The following is a 14,229-nucleotide window of genomic DNA, read 5'->3' as shown; positions in this document are numbered from 1 at the left end:
TTGTTAACAGGAGATTGCGAGAGCCCCGGTGAGTGCAAAGCCCCTCTCATTATCTTTCAGATTAGTGTGCTAGTGGGGCAAGTCTGTGACCTTGTACCGGTTTCCGGCTAGGTGCCAGCTGGATTTTAAGCTTTGCTTGCTTTTGCAATCGGCTCTTCAAGTAAAAATCAAAGAATAATCGACCTGTAACTTGCTTCCCTCAGAATGTCATATGACATCATGCTATCATATGTAATAGCAGAATATTGTCAACCACCAGATAATAGTTAGTCGATTACAGATCTTCAGAAAAAAACTTTGCTGAATTTGCTTATTCCAATTAGTTCAAATGTCCATTTTCCAGCTCTCCATGAAGTGCTGGAGTATTAGACTTCAGGATGAGCACTAATGGGCAGGCTACAGTAAAAATGACCTTGGGAAAATTGATAATAATAAAGGACACTACTATTGGAGTGGTATGGAATGGCTTCATAAGAAACTCTGAAAACATTCATATTTTCAAAATAATCATAAGGTCGCCTTGTTTCCCACCGAGTCTTCCTCTGTAAATGAAATGCAGTTGGTTGTGCCAATTTGAATGTGAGAACCTGTAAGCTTCGCCCAGCACTCATTGTAGTACATACTATGAAACGTTTGGGAGCACAGTCTATCCCAAATGGCATATGCATTTGTGCACACTTAATAACAATGTATTACTGATCAGTTGAATTATTGTTACACCTTTAGTAGAAAAGGGAGAAGTATTTTTAAACTGGGATCAGGAAATGAAACAAAAGTCTAAACTGAGCGAGAGTTTGTTACCAAGAAATCAGCCCTATCTTTGGCAAAATCTGTGTCTCTGTTGTAAGGGTAGGTGGCATGCAAGAAAGACGAATTGTGATGAATTATTGTATTCAAATTCTTCTCCTGCACTCCCTTCACTGCCTGTGTCTCAGCTCCAAACATCATTGCTGGTCTTACCACTGTCTTGAAAACCTCACAACACTCCTTGTTCCATCCACACTGCACTCTGTGGGTTAACTCTTCATCTAGTTCTCCATCTTGAGCTACCACTGATCTGAGATATTTCAACTTGACCTCTCTTTTCAATGTCTGTCCATGTAGGCTATCATCTGAATCCTGATCATCATTAAACCTCAGATATTCTGTCTTCTGCCTATTTATCTTCACCTGTCTATCTTCCAAAGCCCTTTTCCATTCTTCCAACTTCCTCCCCACTTCTTCCTCTCCGGTGCTACACAACTCAATGTCATCAGCAGAAAGGCTGCACCTGGGGGGGCTCAACACAACCATAACCAGATCAAAGAGGTGAGGACTTGAAGAAGACCTCTGGTGCAGACCTACCATAACTGGGATCTTCTCAGTTACCCTAACACCGAGTCCTCACTCCCTCATACATATCCTGGACAATCTTCACATACTTTTCTACTTCACTTATTCCCTTCAATAAAATTTTTCTTACAACAAAACTATTCCAAACAAATATATCTGCCCTTTCTCATCTTCATCTTCTCTACAATTCCCTTTGCCCTGTGTGCCTATCACTCTGAAACGCTCAACCAGAGACAGTTATGAGTTCTCATTTCAGAATGACCAATGGGCCAGTAGACTTGCCCTCTAATTATGATGTGATGATGATGGCTTAAAGATAACATTTTAAGAGAGGAGATGCCTCAATAAATGTTAGGAAGGTTGTTCTGGAAGGTCAGGAGATATTTCCTTTCAAAGCCGGCAGTGCTCAACATTCTAGCTGCAGAGCTCCGTCAGCATGATTTATCAATGAGAGAGCCGAACGCTAACTGCTTAGAAATGAACCCAGAAATGATGAGGTGTTCTCAAAGGTGAGGGACTACAGATGTTACAGATCCCAGTCTGAGCCCTTTTTATTAGGATTGACTAAATTATTTTAAAGTTTATGACTTTTTTAATGCAAATATTAACTGCTAGGATGTGTTTGCAGGGCTGCATTGACACTGCGGCTTCTCATACAAAACATCGATATTATTAAGTGCTTGCTTTCCCCTATGAGGCTAATCATTTTATTTGTTGGAATTGCCAGCGTCTCCATTTATATTTCTACTTATCTAATAAAACAAAGCATGGATTTTCCTTTAATAAAAAGACATATAAAAAGGCTTATACTGATTCAATTATTGCTCATTTTTGTGACACAAGACAGCCCATAAACACAATGCAGCCAAATGGGTTTTAAACCAAGAAAATGGATTCGTATTGATTACCTGTTTTATTCTCGATTGCAGCTTCCAGCAAGGGCGCCCTTGAGCGGACCTCCAGTGAGTACCCCCAGTGTTCCCCTCTTGGCTTTGGAAAACTTTGCATGGAACCTGACGCTCTTGTGCACAAGGAAAATGATGACGAGGCGGCACCCAGAATGCGGTTGAAATGCGCCCATTGTAAATGTGTACAGTAAATGTCAAGCCCATACAAAGTACCCAAGTGCTTCCTTGCCCTTTTAGAGGCAACGGGTGATTTGAGATTTTATTTTTCTTTCCAATGAAGTGTTTAGTTTGGGTCTCACTGCTTGTTCTTGGAGCCTGATTGCCTTCTACCTGTTTTTTCCCACTTGTTCATCGAGGGGTCTGCTTATTGAGCAATGCTTGTTCTTCACAAGCATATGGGACACTTCTCACTGGTGTAGGCCACCCTCATGAGGCAGGGTCTTTAAAGAACAAAAGGAACCCCTCATCAGATCTACACAAAGCCAGGAACAAAAATACTTATTAAGTTTTGAAAGCAGAAATAAATATTTTGGGCATTTTTACGTTACACAATACAGTGAATAATCTGTGTTTGTTTCAGCACGACGCTGATAATTACTTGGTGCCCATTAATGAGTTTGCAAGAAATATATATTGTAAGCATGCAGAGAACTCTTTACAGGCCCAGCTGAAACATGGCAGTCTGTGAGTACTTCAGAGTACTCTGGCAACAGGGTGGGTGGGTGGAGCTAAATATTTAAGTGGCAGCATTCCACACCCTATAAATTAGGAGGGTTCCTTAAAGAGGGCGTGGCTTTCTTATGTAATAGTTAAATCAGAACCCCACACAGGTATTGCAGCACTGCTGTGTTTAGATGTTCAATAAACAAGCCCATTATATGGGATGATCCTGCAGCAATGCTTTCTAAAGGGGACTTCAGTATGGAGGAATATTTTGGACAAAATTAAATCTACTAAATAATAAAACACTAACGTTTCTGCATCCAGTCCCTCAGAGCAACCTGATTGGTCAGTTTGGCTTTGGTGTGATTGGTCAGTTTGGCCTTGGTGATGCGAGGAAAGAGGAAGTGCCAGTGTGAGATGAATGAGGAGGATTAAAAGGATTTAGAAAATAAAGACAGAGCCTAAGAAGTAGTTGTGAAGGAAGCGCCGGTGAAGAGACATCGGGAAGGCATAAGAGACACACGCTGAGAGAGTTGCCTTCAAAGACTGCAAGTATAAAACTGGACAGGAGGTGAGAAAGGTGCCTTGAAAGTAATGACCGGATCTCAGAAGCAAGCTTTAAAGGAGCGCATTCGAGAGAACCAGTGAGGCAATGTTAGTAAAGGCATCAGAGGCATGCTGAGAGTCGCCTTCATAGACACAAAGCATAAAACCCTGAAAATGATCTGAGAAGCAGCGTCAGACAAAAAGCACTTGTGAAGACACGTTAGTAAAGATCTAAGAGAGATGGCAAGTATAAACCCGGACAGGAGGTGTGAGACAGGTGCCTCGAAAATAATGACAGAGTCTGAGATGCAGGCTTTATAGAAGCGCGCACTAGAGAAGGATCATTTCTGAAGACGCGTTTAGTAAAGTTGTAGGAGGTAAGCTGAGAGTAACTGTGGACAGGATGTGAGGAAGGTACCTCAAAAATAATGACAGAGTCTGAAAAGCAGGCTTTATGGGAACAGCATGACAGAGGGGGCATCGGTGAAAAGACGTTCACACACACGTGAATACAGAGGAAAGGCACTGACGGTACATGTGGTTCAAGAGATAGAATCATTTTAAAAATATTTGCTATTACGTGTCTTCGACAGGTTCTGTGAAATGGGACAATAACTAAAGACCAATAGAGTAAATGCATAAATGTATCACAGAATATGTTATTTGTTGCTTACTTGTTTACATAATTTTGTCTGTAATATTCCTTCAATACAGTTTGAATTTAGAACTGTCACTTTTAGTCGTCAAAGCTGAGAGGGCAGGCCCTGGCGAATGCTGGGTTTTAATTGGTGATAGGGCCTAGTGAGGAGGTGCTTACAGAGAAGAGGAGGAGCCCCAGCCCCATGCTTGATATCTCACCACAGCAGCACTCACGGTAGGACCTGCCCAGCCACGCCGTCATTATTAAGTACGCCTAATCTCTTTTGCATATGTACTTATAGTATGTGTATCAAAGTGGTTGCTCTGAAGGGGACGGGGAGAGGTGTGCTGTGAGTGGGCCGTCAACACATGAGCACCTCAGCTGGCTTTTGCTAGAGATTTATTTCTCCTTCCTCTGTTATTCCTATTTTTTCTCGAGTCTATTTATCCCAGTCTCCGCGGTGAGGGCTTTGATTCATGGATGTAAGGTCATTAAGGAATAATCATTCATTTTATCATTCTGAATGCAGGGCTTGTATTTTCACATATTTATCACTTACAGTTTAACAGGGCTTCGGGGACAAACTGTAAATTGGAGATTCTAGCTGACTAAAAAATGTGGCGTGCGTTTGTAAGCGAAGGGGTGAGTGGGAAATGGTGAGTGGGTGGCGGGGCTGTGTGCAGGTTTTATTAGCAATCAGAGACCAAAGGGCATAAAAATGTTAACCTCGGGACCCCATTAGAAAATCTAAAAATGGTCAAAGTGCTTCACTGCTCCATGAATCAGGGTTTGTTTTCTCATCTGGTTCCTGTGTGGCATTCCCCAACCAGGGCACTCTGTTTTCCTCTCAGTTTCTAGAAACATGAATGCTTGGTGAACTGCTGTATCTAAAGGGGTCCATCCATCCCAGAGTGTAATCTCATTGTGGTGAGTACAGATGCAGCATTGAGCTGCCACAAGAGGCATTGAACTTTGTGGGGAATGGCCAGGGGGCAGCAACCGAATAATCAGTTCCCTGCGACCTTTCTACTTGAAGGCATCTTGAGTTCTCATTATCCCTCTCTGTGGGTTGTCATGTACACATATTGACCGAGGTGATGAAGCCCACCGTGACTATTGTAATGAGAAAGACAGACAGCTTGAGGGTTTTGGGCACCTTGAGGCTAACCCCGTATCATTGGAAAAATGATTTTAATGTGTAAAATACAAAATGAGTCTTCCGTTCAATTCAGATTGACTGCCCAAGATGGCAGCTCTTTTGGCTATCAGGCATTCTGGGAGGAAAGGGCGGGCCCAGGTGGATGGACCGTAGAAGTGACATCAGAGGAGGGAAGCTGTCAATCCTCCTTTCTGCAGGGGGATGAAAAGAGAGGTCATTAGTGCATAGCGCCATCTCCTGTCTAAGCTTTTAAGCTGTCTCTCATGCATTTGCACATGACACTATATACAGCATCTTTATATATACTAGGGGGCTTTGCCCCCTACTCGCTTTGCTCATCAACACCCCATCACCCCTCCCACCCCACAGCCTGCCGTATGTGCCAGCCACTTTGGGTCTCTGCCGCTCGCGTTGTGAAGAAGGGGGCTGAACGCACCCCAAGGAGATGTGGTCACCATCTTAAACGGTGGTACGATGGGAAACGAATGCAGTTTTTGCTTTACCTCCTTTTTGCTCGATCAGCTGCTGGCTTGCTGCTGCCGTGCCGCGTCATCTGCATTTTACGCAGCGCACAAAGCCAGCAATAAAAATACATATTACATTTTGGAAGCAGAAATAAATATTTTGGACATTATTACATTAAACAGTATCACCTATGTCCATTGTAATAAACAGACAACAAGATCATAAAGGTTTGGGGTTTTTCCGGCCCCATATACTGTACAGTTTTGCAATAAATTTCCAAGGTCAGTGAATTTTGCATAAGCATACAACAGACAGTGTGCATATTATGAGGGGGAACATTTATGGGGTGGGACCGGAAATAGATGAGTAGAATGCTGGGAACGAACCGAGGTGCTGTATGGGAGCCATGATGTCATCTAAGGTGGACCAGGGGAAAAATGGTGGAATGCGGAAGTGGTGGCGCGTGGTTAGGGAATTTTGTGTAGACTACGGCGGTGTTGTTTCTGAAAGAGAGGTTAGTACCCCACCTTTGTCCCCTGGCGCGATATACGTATTACGCTGCTCATTGGGTCTTTACGCGGTTCCCTATGCACGCGTGCGTGACACCATATATTCCATATCTCTTTTTCCGCTTTTATCTTTTCATCAATATCTCATTGAATTTTGATTCCCCGTTTGGAATTACATCGTGACAACGCAACATATAACTGCCCGTGAGTGAATATCATTCCTTTCTCTCTATAAGAGATGTGTCTGACAATAGCATTCACACAAATGAGAGACATGATTGAACCGTGTGTGTGGTTACGTGGGCAGGACTTTTCCAAATCTCTTTGCATAAGCTCTTGCCTTGCAGGGCTTGAAATTTTCACTTTCACTAAACAACAAATCTTTTAATTCTCACAGATACGTGTCTTCATTGGGAAGAAACACTACTTTTTTTTCCCCTGACGGCAACACGAATTAGACGATCTACAATTCTCTGATTTAAAGTTTAAATCCGAACAATATATTCAATCTCTTTTCGCTGCTGTGTTATTTCACAGAGTAATATTTTCTGTTTGTTTGCACTAAAGTGATCTTTACTATCCTTTTTCATTATCTCTAACCTGCTCTACATGTGTATCACGCCAACGTTTTTGAAACCTTTACGACATTCTACTTTGTCATCTACTCTTATTTCCGGCCCTGGGCCTGGTTAAATGTCTTGGCACAAAGTCTTGTCACGCGGGACATGAAAGTGTCTCTCTGAGAAAATCACGTCTCGCCTCCTTCCTTCCAAGATTTTTTTTTATAATAGAGAGATAAAACCAATTTCTGTCTGTCTGATGGCTACACTCGGTTAGGCGTATTTGGCTGTAACATTTGTGATGAACCATCTATTGAAATGCATGTAGTAAAAGGTGTGATAAGGAGACACTAACATGACAAGAGGGGTGTGAGTCTTACAAAAAGCTTAATGAACAAGATCAGAACCTTAACCAGCCTACACTGACGAGACTCACCCAGCACTTGAAGTCGAAATAAATAAGTGCTAGTACCCTATGTGCTAGAACAATACCTTCAAGCGTCACAACACAATTTCTTTGACTTCCCCATTCATAATACAAGTGTCAAGTTCTAAGACTAGTACTAGAGATTTCAATGTCATCACCAAGGTCCTGGAGAGCATTACCCTTAGGAGTTTCAGTGCCACGATTGTAGAGCTGGGAAGAGTCTCTTTTGAGTTTCCAGCGTCACATCAGGTGGAAGGAGATCGACGGAATGGAAAAGATAGCCATGATGAGAGCCTATACAATAGAAAACGCTGCTGGTACACATCTATGAGTGCCACTACTCAAAAGAGTGAGTACCAGCGCACCTCAAGCACTGGGCTCACCACAAGTCAACCAGCGTCCAATTCCTACCTGAAGACTTCGGCCTACACTGGCCCAAAACAGAGCACCGACGGTAAAAGTTTAAAACACTATACCAGTGTCCCAAAATTCACAAGGGAGAGGGAAACTGTGAACCTCTGGCTATTAGACAATTCAAAAGAAGCATCTTTTTAAAAAGAGAATTTTTTTAACTTTCACTACATGGCAAAAGGCAAAAAAGGAAGAGAAAAAAACTATCCTTGAAAGGCAACCAGAGGCTAACAAATCTAAGTCTGTAACACTGGGTAACAAACTTTTATTTTTGTCACATGAATCAGTATAGGTAAATCGTACAATATTTTTCATGCTGAATTCAAATATCTAATCGGATTTTCTCTATCATTCAAGGATTTTAAGTGATGCACGATTACATTTTTCAATATTCATATATCTATATATAAAAGTCAATGTGTGTATGTATGGATGTTCCTGCATCACGTCCAAACAGCTGGAGAGATCTTCATGAAACTTGGTACACGTTTCTCATTGGTCGACTAAAAATACTGTAGGGTGAAATCAGCCCTAACCCACCCCATTCTGGGTAGGGTGGGGGTGATCATTAGGTCTTGTATGAATGTTATCATCCAGTTGACACTCTGAACGACCACCAGAGGGCGAACTGGAGGTGACTGCCAGCATTCTTTATGTTTGAGCGCCACCGCGGCGCCTCTGTAGCTTTTGAAATTAAACAGAGTTGGCCAGTTCTGAGCGTCAACTGGATAATAACATACATATAAGACCGCAAGACAAGCACATTAGTGAGTCTTCGTTGTTTGTTAATTTATTTTTATTTTTAAAGTTTTGTTTTTTTTTGTTTAATTATATTTTTCTCAAACAATTAAAAAAAAAACACTTTATTTTCCTCCCGGGAAATGCCAGCTATTTCAGCTAGTTTACACTGTATAGAGAGTACATACTGGGAGTCTCACTGAAACGGTAGAAGTTTACAATTATCTGCTGTACTTTGACTTAAGAATATTTAGACTGGCACCTCTTAAGGGTCCAGCAGTAGTCAGCAAGCTTACGGGGGCTCCACTTGCTTTAGTATCACTTTTTTAACTTTCCTAAGTCTACTGAGGAAACCATCTGCCATGCTTGATGCTGACCACTCTGTGATAGATAGATAGATAGATAGATAGATAGATAGATAGATAGATAGATAGATAGATAGATAGATAGATAGATAGATAGATAGATAGATAGATAGATAGATAGATAGATAGATAGATAGATAGATGTGAAAGGCACTAGATAGATAGATAGATAGATAGATAGATAGATAGATAGATAGATAGATAGATAGATAGATAGATAGATAGATAGATAGATAGATAGATAGATAGATAGATGTGAAAGGCACTAGATAGATAGATAGATAGATAGATAGATAGATAGATAGATAGATAGATAGATAGATAGATAGATAGATAGATAGATAGATAGATAGATAGATAGATAGATAGATTAAAGGTGCTATATAATAGATAGATAGATAGATAGATAGATAGATAGATAGATAGATAGATAGATAGATAGATAGATAGATAGATAGATAGATAGATAGATAGATAGATAGATAGATAGATAGATGAAAGATGCTATATGATATGATAGATAGATAGATAGATAGATAGATAGATAGATAGATAGATAGATAGATAGATAGATAGATAGATAGATAGATAGATAGATAGATAGATAGATAGAAGGTGCTATATAATAGATAGATAGATAGATAGATAGATAGATAGATAGATAGATAGATAGATAGATAGATAGATAGATAGATAGATAGATAGATAGATAGATAAAAGGTGCTATATAATAGATAGATAGATAGATAGATAGATAGATAGATAGATAGATAGATAGATAGATAGATAGATAGATAGATAGATAGATAGATAGATCCTTTTAGCCCACACTTTCTCAATGCTCTTTCTGAAAACACAATACTGTATATCATACAATAACAGACAGCACGTAAGATGTCAGTGTATAAACAGCAAAGTAAAATGATGAAGTCAGTACAAAGTAAAAGGCCCGATCTGCTGGCGATGTGACAAGGGCAAAGACAGCCATGGGGGAAGAACAAAGAGGAAAAAAACAAAGCAGATATAAGACATATTCTTGCATAAACAAGCATGAAATACCACTTTTGAGAATGGCATTGCTAAGAGCCCAAGGAGAATAAAAAAGACAATCATAAAACAAAACAAAGTATATTAAAAAAAGCAAACACTCTATTAGTCACACAGTGAAAGTGCTGAGTGATTGACAGTTTGCGCTGTGTCTTCCATCATTAGAGTTTGCTAATTTAAACTGAGTGAGGATGGCCGTGGAGCACAGTCCTCACTGGCTTATACTTAAATGAAGTTTAATGTCATTAATTAAGTGGGTTGGCATAGCAGGCTGGTGCCACAGTTTTGATCCTGTTCTCATTTCCTATGTGTATGTCTCCCCTGTGTTTTGTCCAAAATGAACACTGTGGGCTTGATTGCGAATAGGCGTACAGCATATGCCGGACCACCACCTCAGTCAAGGTTAGCTCTGCCCTGCCCTGCTGCTTTCTAAGGATGCAACCAGGAAAAAGCATGTACACTAATAAAAACAGCAGAGTGACTCTCTTTATCGTTGCCAAGACATATCAAACATTCACTCATGACCACCCAATGTGCATGTACTGTGGCTGCAATAGGAGAGGCGGCTACCATCTTCTTCACTTCGGCAGTGGCTGTGTCTGCTTTCCTGTTATTTATGAGTGCCTCACAAGATGTAGATGTGGAGGCCATAATCACTTACACTGCGCCATTAAAAGGGCAGCAGGCCGCCATGAATCATAAAAGGGCCATAAAAGGAACAGTTGTGGTATTTAATGGCCGTTTTCCACCAGTGACCTTTATTGCAATTGAACAAACACGGAACCTGAGCTACAGAGCATCAATTGCAGGCCGGGGATGGCTGTGACAACTGCTGGTCAGAAAGTATGTAATGGGGCACATAAAGACTGAGTTAATTTGACAGAAGCAATGTGCACATTAGGTGAATTGGTGAGATGAGTGCGAGGTGTGTGTGTGTGTGTGAGAGAGAGTGTTTGCTCTACAATGCACTAGCACCAAGTCTGGGATTAGCTCCTGCCTTGCCAAGAGGGCTGCTGAGATGTGTTTCAACCCCATGATCCTGAACTTTAACAGGCTTGCAATGCAGTTATGTAGGGAATAACAGGGACCAGAGAGAATAGCAACTGCCGCTCCAATGAAGTGCTATAGGATGGGAGATGGGCTGTAAGACGTAAAATGAGATTACAGAACCACTAGTGTCACAGAGCCATATGTCTGTAGACAACCCTAAGAGAATTGTATTCAAAACTGGGTGGGGACAATTAGACGGCTCAGTGAGTGCCACATTTCTAAACCAATCCAGCGTCTCATGAAGGCGGTGCTCAAAGTAGGGGCGGAGTCTTTGAACTGCAAAGATCAGAGGTGCTCGTGTTAACCTGATCTGACAGAGAGCCAGCTTCCGAGGATGATAGACTCTCTACAGCCGAAAAGTCTTCTATTAAGACCCCTATTAAATTTATAAATTTGTGGAGGGTATAATGCATGTGTTCAAATTAAATGTAACTTGTTGCACTGAAAAACCTTTTTTGTAATATCAGCTTATATATTTAAATATAAAGACATCAATTGACTAGTAGTAAACATAAACAATAGCGTTGTCTCTGTTGTTCACATTTATGATGATAGCGTTGGATTTAACACATGTGTATTGTGGAGGACGGCCAGGGTCCATGCCTGGCCAGGACGTCCCTTCTACTTATATTCCGGGGGAGCAGCCATGGACTCCTCAATACCTCCCCCGGGACGCTTGGTGGCAGCCTCCCTGGTTGATGATGCCTCAGTTTCCCACAGGGTTTCATGGGAGATGGAGTTCTTCCCAACCCTGTGGGGACCTGGGATGGCCGCCAGGGGGCGAGGCAGAGATAATTAAGCCCAGCTTGGGAACAGGTGAGCAAGCACCAAGAGCAGTCCTGGGAGGGCCATAAAAGAAGCCAGCAACCACCACTCAGGGCCAGAATTGGGAGGAAGAGGATGAGGTGCCTGAGAGGAGTGGTGGTGATTGCTGTCATTATAAAAAGGTACTCTGGGACTGTGTTATACCTGTGGGGTTCACGGGGAAGACGTGCCCCACAGGTGAAGAAAAAGATTTATTTGTGTTGATTGTGTTAAGTGCTTGTGGGACTGTGTTGGGCCTGTGGGACACGGGGAAGACGTGCCCCACGGCTGAAGAAAAAATAAAGATTTGTGTACAATTTATACGTGCCTCAGTGTGAATCTGTGCCGGGTCGGACGCTTATATAGCGCCTTATTCACAGTATATATCGTCAGACACGCGCGCTTGGGAGACAACTTAAAGGCTTATCTGATGGTAATTCAAGTCAAGGGTTGGCGCTGTTGCCTAATTCTTCTCCTCCTTTCACTTCTACAGATCAGATGACCAGCATTCCCAGTGATGTCACTTCTGGGTCACAGCTTCCTGGCCCCACCCCTTCCAGTCTGGCTTCTTCTTAACTCTTTTAGGGTGGATGTCGACAAAAGTCGACATCCAGGGGTAGAGGGTGACAATCAGCTGTTAAAAGCGACAAAACTCACTGTTACATCAAAGGCATTCCCTCTCTGCTCGGAGGAATGTTAGACTCATTGACTTGGCATCTAATCCTTGCATGTGCTTGAGTTACGAAATGTAAGCAAAGGCAAGATGGCATCGACATCTCATTAAGGGAGCGAAGCGAGTGCAGAAAAGAAAATACTCAACAGACGATGTTTTGCGCATTATCGCGGAGTTGGACTCCGATTTTTCAGAATCTGATTTTGTTGACAGTGATCAGGAGATTCGAGCAAGAAAGTGAGGAACTGGCATCAGCTGATCGGACACCAGCCAATGCCACCCCAACTGATCGGCTGCCAGCTGAGCGCATTCGCGCAGCCAACGCACCTACGGCAAGGTTTGTGTGGGAGAAATACCCAGACATTGATCCGTGGGAGCCAAACTGGCTACCCGACTTCACAAGACAGCATGGCTTGCTGTTGGACATGTCCAGATTACCAGCCGCTGGACTACTTCAGGCTGCTCTTTCCTGAGGCTGCTTTTCAGTTACTGTCAAACGAGACAAACAGGTATGCAGAGCAATTTTTTAAATCGTGGGCTGTGCTTGCACCGCATTCTTGTTTTTCAAAGTGGAAAGCCTCAACAAAAGACGAGATGAAGGGCTTTATGGCCTTACAAATAGAGATGGGACTAGACTGGCGATATAACTTCAGGGAGCATTGGTCCAATTGTCCCCTGGTGGCTTTGGACAGGTTATGCCGTGTGATAGGTACGTGCTGCTGCAAAGTTTTATTCACTTCTGTGATAACCAGAAGTAAATCCCATGGGGTGCGCCAGGCTATAACCCCATGCATAAAGTTCAGCCCCTGCTTGACATTGTGGAACCAACATATAAACAATTTTATCAGCCTGGCCGTGATTTGTCTGTGGATGACTCTATGATAAAATATAAGGGACGCCTTTTTTTCTGACAATATATGCCAGACAAGTCCACAAAGTATGGCATAAAGGATTTTGTACTGGCAGAAGCAAACACTGGTTTGTGCCTGAAAGTAATTACATATACAGGAAAGTATTTCTTTCAAAGAGAGAACTGTCCCTTGACAAGTCAGGTTGTGCTGGAGCTGCTTCAGGGCTATGTACATTTGGGTCATGTTGTGTACATTTGGACAATTTTTATACATCACCAGAATTGTTCATGGAGCTACAGAGCAGGGGAATTGGAGCTTGTGGCACAGTGAGGGTAAACAGGAGACACAGGCCTTCACAGTTGAAGCCAGACAGGCTGAAGAGGAAAAGAGGTGACAATCCAGTTTTCATGTGGGACGGAAAACTTGGTGGCAGTGGCATGGCACGATATCAAATGGGTGACTTGTCTCTCTACAGTACACACTAACAATATACTGTATGTGAGAAAGTGCAGCAACAGACAATTGAAAAGGAAACACCAGTGCAACACGTATTGTAAGCAGTGCAAACATGGCAATGCATGCAATTGGCTGCTTTGAGCGTCATCATACTTTGCAGGACTTTGCTGTGTAACATGTATGTGATATGTGTGTGAAATCATAGTAGTATGTGAAATCATATACTGTAGTATGCAGTGTGGGATATGGCCGGCCGTTCATCCCGGCCAATACCCCAAGGCCGCCAGGTGGAGCCCTCCCTGCAACATGGTGGTGCCCCGAATTGCAGCAGGGCCTCATGGACATTGGAGTTTTAATGCACAGCCCTGCTGGATACCATGGGGGCTGCTGGGAGTCTCTGCAGGGAGGCCCAGGGATTTATATTTTCCGTATAGCCCAGAAGTATTTCCAACTCACGGGAATGGAAGAAATGATATACTTACGGGCTGAAGTTTTTACCTGACCCGGAAGTGCTGGATAATCACATGGACTGAAGGCTCAGAAGCATTTCCGGGTCGAGGACTAGAAAGGACTGTGGGAAATCCCAGACGTCGAACTGAGCTGGGTGGAAGGGTGGCAATGCATC

Source organism: Erpetoichthys calabaricus, chromosome 18 (genome assembly GCF_900747795.2).
Source record: "Erpetoichthys calabaricus chromosome 18, fErpCal1.3, whole genome shotgun sequence".
Classification (NCBI taxonomy): Eukaryota; Metazoa; Chordata; class Cladistia; order Polypteriformes; family Polypteridae; genus Erpetoichthys; species Erpetoichthys calabaricus.
This window is presented reverse-complemented; position numbering follows the sequence as displayed.